Source organism: Entelurus aequoreus, linkage group LG07 (genome assembly GCF_033978785.1).
Source record: "Entelurus aequoreus isolate RoL-2023_Sb linkage group LG07, RoL_Eaeq_v1.1, whole genome shotgun sequence".
NCBI lineage: Eukaryota > Metazoa > Chordata > Actinopteri > Syngnathiformes > Syngnathidae > Entelurus > Entelurus aequoreus.
The window spans coordinates 33,635,165-33,641,164 of record NC_084737.1 but is presented as its reverse complement, the minus strand read 5'-3'; the positions used below and the strand labels follow the sequence as shown (position 1 = coordinate 33,641,164).

General features: G+C 40.4%; 1 protein-coding gene across 2 annotated transcripts in view; it reads left to right on the top strand.

The window, feature by feature from the left end:
• Positions 1 to 3,399: 3,399 nt before the first annotated feature.
• LOC133653035 (chemokine-like protein TAFA-1) overlaps positions 3,400 to 6,000 on the top strand; it is an 83,774-nt gene continuing 81,173 nt past the window's right edge. The window contains exon 1 of one of the 2 annotated variants that reach the window (XM_062052035.1): positions 3,400 to 3,726. The gene's annotated coding sequence lies outside the window, so the exon portion shown is untranslated. The remainder of the gene's footprint in view (positions 3,727 to 6,000) is intronic. The other variant, XM_062052034.1, reaches the window with a different exon arrangement.

Sequence of the window (6,000 nt, the reverse complement as noted above, 5' to 3'; positions counted from 1 at the left end):
ATGACTTCATTAACTAATAACGTTTTGGAAGATAATTATCTTATGTTTAAAAAGCCCAGGCTGATTTGAGGATTGTTTGTTGAAATTATCCGAAGTAGCAATATTAATAATGTTGCGTTTATTATGCGTATTGCACTTTAAATAGTTTCGACCATATCTAGGAATTGATACGACGGGGATATTCAGATTGTTTGCTTGATGTTGCGATAAACTGAATGCATCATAGTTAGCTACCTCAGTACAATGTATGTCTGCCTCTGACACGGTCACAAAAGAAAAAACGTTATGTGAGTTGTGTTTTATTCTAGGAGAATTGCTATGTGTGCAGGGATTATCCAGCCTGACGCCGGCTAGTTCTAGTTTAAATGGCTTCTTACCCGTAGACTCCACGCTTCTTTGGTTAGCTTTTCTCTTTGTTGTTAGCCCAGCTCGGCATCCCCGCTTCTGCTTCCGCTCGCACCGCTTATGTCGTCTCCATTGGCGGTCACCGCTAGCACTTGACTCCGCTGCTACAAAGGCCGCTCGATGTAGCCCACGAAGTATTCCCATGCTAGCGAGGAGGTCCACTGTACATGCATCTTTCAGTCTATAACGACCCGATCCATCCACATCCAGAATTGTCTGTCGGTCATATGTGATCACAGAGTGTTCACGCTTTGAGCCAGCCATGAAATTGACAGAAATGACGGGTGTTTTTTGCCAAATCGCTCTACACTCCCAAGAGCGTTAGCATAGCCGCTGCATTCCCATGCGCCGCCATTTTGCCATTTATGAAATGTATGTTTTTGTTCACAAGTTAAAGGTGTTTAATGATAATGCAAGCATGTTTAACACATATAGTTAATATTGTTAATAAATTAAAGGTGTTTAATGATAATACAATAATGTTTAATACATCTAGTTAATATTGTTAACAAGTTAAAGGTGTTTAAAGATAATGCAAGCATGTTTAACACATATAGTTAATATTGTTAACAAGTTAAAGGTGTTTAAAGATAATGCAAGCATGTTTAACACATATAGATTCATTTCTTTCATGAAGACAAGAATATAAGTTGGTGTATTACCTGATTCTGATGAATTGCATTGATAGGAATCAGTCAGTGGTGCTGATAATGTCCGCATTTTCCAATAGGGGAGAAAAAAAAGTCCTCCTTTCTGTCCAATACCACATGAAAGTGGTTGGTTTTTGGCATCGTATTTGTCCAGCTGCCGTACTCCTTTGTATACACTTTACAATAAATACATTGGCGGAAAACTCCGTAGCTTGCTAGCTTGTGCACGCCAGCTTTCTGAGACTCTTATGTTGTTAGAGCAGGCAGCATGAAGCAGCGCTTTTATTGTGCAACTGTGCAGTCGGTCTTTGGAGTTTTGACGACAGGTACGGCGCCAGAGTCTGTTGAAATAAAAAGAGTTTCTCGCCTTCCTGTCTGTAATTTTTTCTTAATAATGAGCTGGCAGCAGCCAGCGTCGTCTCAGAAGACCCTCGGGTGCCGTGAATGTCAATCAAGTGACGAAAGTGACGTCATAGTGAAGATTTATGATCGCTCATTTTTAGGACTACCGTATTTGTTTAATGCCTGGCTGGGGATCGACTGACACACCCTCCGCGATCGACGTAATGAGGACCCCTGGGCTACATAAAAGGAACATTATAATACGTATTTCGCTTGCTGTACTTTTTTATTATTATTCAAATTCCTTCCCCAAAGGCAGTATAATGAATTGCATGGTCAGAAACATGAAGTGTGATTCATTATAAAACTTTACAACAATTTACCTACAAGCTGACAAAGCAATGAAAGATCAACTGATTTGCTTAGATTCCCGTTTCTGGTCATGTAACACCTTCCCATAATTTTTGCTACAAGGCAGAGTTCGTAGGGCTCATTTATAGTTGCTCCATAGGCTAAAGAAAAAAATGGAAATTTCACTTTTATTTTCAGTCAGGGGACCAAAAATGAATAAAGTATCAGCCACAGAGGGTTCACCTTTTGTGAACGGCATCAAAAGGCATCAATGGTTATTGGTCGTTCACATACTTTTTCACGGATTAATACAAAGGTCCTGAGTTCGATCCTGGGCTCGGGATCTTTCTGTGTGGAGTTTGCATGTTCTCCCCGTGACTGCGTGGGTTCCCTCCGGGTGCTCCGGCTTCCTCCCACCTCCAAAGACATGCACCTGGGGATAGGTTGATTGGCAACACTAAATTGGCCCTAGTGTGTGAATGTGAGTGTGAATGTTGTCTTTCTATCTGTGTTGGCCCTGCGATGAGGTGGCGACATGTCCAGGGTGTACCCCGCCTACTGCCCGAATGCAGCTGAAATAGGCTCCAGCAACCCCGCGACCCCGATAGGGACAAGCGGTAGAAAATGGATGGATGGATCAGTCAATAGTGGACGGTGATCGACCGGTGCGTCTCTAATTTTAGTTCTTTATTAGCTCTACACATGCTGTTATTAACCTTTCACACATACTAATAAACATTTACTACGTTCTAAAACCCTTTTTACACACTTATGTAATGTACACAAAATAAAAATAAAAATTCATGTAAAATAATAGTACTCACGAATGATGGTGCTAAATGCATGATGATTGTGGCTGTGTTTCTCGAGGGCCTATCTCCTTATGCGTGAGGAACAAAGTTATGGACAATCAATCTTTTTTTTTTTAAACTGTTGCCGTCGTTCTTATAGTCTTTTCCTCCTTTTAATAGCAAACCGAAGATTCGATGACCTTGTAAAGGCAGCTAGTATATTTTACCGCATAGCTTATCTACCATCTTTTAGCATAGTTCACCTTTTCTTCGATGGTAAGCAGCTTCCTCTGGGGCTTAAGTTCTGTGCCAGAAGCTTTGAAATGCACAGCACGTTTGGATGACATTGTTGGATTCAAATAAATAAGAACTAGAGGTGGGTAGGTATTTTAAACTTTAAAAATGTAAAAAAAAATTGCCAGGAGACTGCTTGTATCTCAAAAAAATTGTAAAGGCGGAGAAGCTTTAAGCTGAGGTACCACTGTATGACAATATGACAACACCATATTTCTGTCCACACACTTGGCTTGTTATGATGTAGGGCAGCTGCATGCGCCTTCTGGGAGAAACGTGTGAGTGGAAATGCCACCCCAGGTGATTCGCTCAATATGTAAATTATTGTTAAGCATGTGGCCACACTTAGGTGCGTGCTGCCTCACGCCCTCATTTGCATTTCTCAGCACCGTCTGATCAGGTGCTACAATCCCACCATGGTATCTAATCCAGAGGCGGTCTTTAACGCTGTAAGGCGTTGGCAAATGTCTTAACAGTCAGCCCGGCTCCACAGAACATTTGTATCTTGGTGCCGACTGACAGGGGAGGCAGTCACAGCCTCCGAGCAAAGGCTGCCTCTTACTGGAAGGATGCAGAAGGCGAGAGGAGAGATTCCACTACACTTGAAGAAGGAGCTTGCCGCACGTGCCGACACATGCACAGGGGCAAATGAATTCAGTGGGAGCCACTCCTGAAGGGGCAGTGATATTTCAAAGGTGGACTTGAAAGAGCTGTGCATCTGTTTGCCCCTCTCTACTCGTTTTGTGAATCACTGGACTGTGGCAATCAAAGAGTGGAGCAGCGGAGTCAGTTGAGTTCTCTCCTCCAGCTGAGTTTGCCAATGGGATCAACATCATGGATGGATTTATGGCATCTTGATGAGATATTTACATGATTATTAACTGGTTGCGCAGGTGAGAGGTTATTTTTCTACTTTCTGCCACACATGGAGGAAACAGAACAGTATTTAAGCTCTTGGCAAACCATAGATTTCCAAGTGAAAATGTCTGTTTTTGTGTGATATTTAAGGAGTGCTAAGACAAATCATGAATATTGTTGTCTTGATGTCTTCATTCAAAAAAGGGGGCAGATAAATATAAGAATAGTATTCTTCCATCTGCTCCTTTCTGATCATGGAAATGTATAAGAAACAAAAAAAACAATGAAAGTGTCAACTGTATATGGCTTGTATATATGCATTTTCATGAAAGGAATAAAAATAAATGATGATGATGAAGTGATCCTCAATATAAGACTATTCAGAAAGGCACTGCAGCCAGAATCAGAATCAGAATCAGAATAGTTTTATTGCCATTGTTTGAGAACGGGTTCACAAACTAGGAATTTTTCTTGGTACAATCGTGCAACATAAAATACATATAACACTGAATAGGTATTAAAAATGAGCTGTAACCGAGCTATTAGATTAGCCATTCGAAATAATTAAAATATGTCTCATAAAAAAAGGTTAGCCCACATCCTCAAATACAAGTCCTGCTTCACTTAAAAGTTAGAATGAGCAAAAAAAAAGTTTGACTCACTTACACTATATGCAAATCTTTTGAATCTAATGAGCATTCATGGGAGCCAACTTTAACCATCTAGATAAAAGTAATTCATCATGCCAGGTTGTTACATAGTAGGACATCATGAGAGCTTAAATGTCACTTTAATGTACTCCTTCTCCGTTTACGAGAATGAAAAAAAAAAGTGCTGCCGTTGTTATATGCTTTTATTTCTCCACGCAAAACAATGTTGTGCAATGGCTTTTGATTCCCATTCCTGCTGTGTCACTGTCACATTATTCTGACAGACACAGAAAAGCCCTGGCAGCCGTCTGCTCGCGAAATCGTGTCTTTCCTTAAGTTGTAGTTTGGTTGGGAGGCAGGGACACTGTTCGGGAGTAGAAGGGAATCAGCCTGTCAGGGGAAATTTCTGCTGCACGGGGAAAAACTCCCCAGGGATCGCTCCACATTTGCACTATTGTGGCTCTAGAAGAAGACAAGGCAAACTAGGAAGACAAGCCATATAGAAGCCATGTTTCCCTCTTCATGATGTATGCCAGTGATTAAAGCAACTATATGTAGAAATGGAGCAGGAGAAGAAAGAGCTTCATTATTATGTTGATTGAATTAGCTTGAAACAGGGAGACTAGTGTCTTAGCAATTGCCATGGTGACCCTGTTTCAGTTATGTTAGTGGTCTGTAACAGTAGTGGACCAGCCAGGACAGCTATCTGCTGATGTTTCATTCAGAGTTCATTGTTTTAAAAAAAAAAAAAAAAGCATACTAAAATGATCAGATAACGTTTGTTTGAAGATATAGTGTTATAACACAAACATGAATTTGTTTATTCATCCCTGATCAGCACCCCCTGTCTGTCAAATTCAAATTGAAGTAAGTCACCTATTATGGGCATTGGTAATACGATTTTTTTTCTTCTAGATAGGACACTGATATACGCTTGTGCGCAGAGGATTGCGTCTCTTAAATGATCAAAATAGAGAGCGCAATCTATTTAGCGTGTCTGCCTTCATGAACAGTATATGCAGAATATATGCTGATTATCAAAACGACCACACTATTGGGAGGAGGGGATGCAAATATGATAATTTTGGGATTATATTTAGCTCTATTCTGCGGCCGATGTTTTGTGTCTATGATTAGTACGTCTGGAATGTCCGTGCAAACTGGCACAGTTACGCACAAATAGCTGTGAGAAAAGAGGCAATCGCGCTGCAAAGACAGACGATTAGGAGAGCGAATGTACTGTATAAGTGTGCGCGTGTGTGTGTGTCAACATATTTGGATTGTCATAAATACAAATATTATTATTTTTTTATTTTTTTATTTTTAAACATGTTAGGCGAAATCATATTGTCGATGTAGATGCCCATATCTGCTGTATAGAATTGCTCTACAAAAGAGAAGTGTGGGATACTTCTCATGTTGCCTTAACTGTTTTTGACTTTATTGAATGGATATATTTAGAGTTTGGCACAGCCGGACCGGAGCAGGAGGGGATAGAAATGAGGAAAAAAAGAAGACAGAGGGGGAAATTGCAGGGACAAGAGGAGAATAAGACAGAGAGAGACAACAACAACAACAACAAAACCAACAACAACAGAATAACATCAGCAAATATGATATATACAAATACGATACCAAAAATTATAACAAGGAAACAGT